Here is a 1,098-nt window from a genome sequence, read left to right as displayed (position 1 = left end):
GAGCCCGGAACTCGGACCCAAACACCTCCAGAGGCCCACAACGGCCGAATTGGACCCGGAAAAAGACGCCAGAACCCGGATCTCTTTACCAGACACCCCCAGAGCCCGGAACTCGGACCCAAACACCTCCAGAGGCCCACAACGGCCGAATTGGACCCGGAAAAAGACGCCAGAACCCGGATCTCTTTACCAGACACCCCCAGAGCCCGGAACTCGGACCCAAACACCTCCAGAGGCCCACAACGGCCGAATTGGACCCGGAAAAAGACGCCAGAACCCGGATCTCTTTACCAGACACCCCCAGAGCCCGGATGAGCTCCACAAACAACTCCAGAGGCCCACAACGGCCGAATTGGACCCGGAAAAAGACGCCAGAACCCGGATCTCTTTACCAGACACCCCCAGAGCCCGGAACTCGGACCCAAACACCTCCAGAGGCCCACAACGGCCGAATTGAACCCGGAAAAGGACGCCAGAGCCCGGGTTCCGCTCCATGCCGCACACCGCACCTGCAATACCGACCTCTCCCACCGGAGGGAGACAGAGGGCGCCTTCCACCCTGACTGCTGCCCGGGTGAGAGACACTATTCCTGGGGGGACTCTTTATCAGACTCCCCTTAACTAAAAGGGACTGCTGCCCGGGAAAGAGACACTATTCCTGGGGGGGCCTTCTACCAGACCCCCCCTGCCCCAACACACCATCCCCAATTTCACAAGTGTTCACATAGCATATTCAGTCAGAACTTGTCCGTTTCAAACACCCACACCTGCAATACCGACCTCTCCCACCGGAGGGAGACAGAGGGAACCCTCCCCCCCCACGACTGCTCCCCGGGAAACAGACACTATTCCTGGGGGGACTCTTTATCAGACTCCCCTTAACTAAAAGGGACTGCTCCCCGGGAAAGAGACACTATTCCTGGGGGGGGGGGCCTTCTACCAGACGCCCCCTGCCCCAACACACCATCCCCAATTTCACATAGCATATTCAGTCACAACTTGTCCGTTTCAAACACCCGCACCTGCAATACCCACCTCTCCCACCGGAGGGAGACAGAGGGAACCTTCCCCCCCACGACTGCTCCCCGGGAAACAGAC

The sequence above is a fragment of the Gasterosteus aculeatus genome, unplaced genomic scaffold (genome assembly GCF_964276395.1).
Source record: "Gasterosteus aculeatus unplaced genomic scaffold, fGasAcu3.hap1.1 HAP1_SCAFFOLD_65, whole genome shotgun sequence".
Lineage (NCBI taxonomy): Eukaryota > Metazoa > Chordata > Actinopteri > Perciformes > Gasterosteidae > Gasterosteus > Gasterosteus aculeatus.
This window is presented reverse-complemented; position numbering follows the sequence as displayed.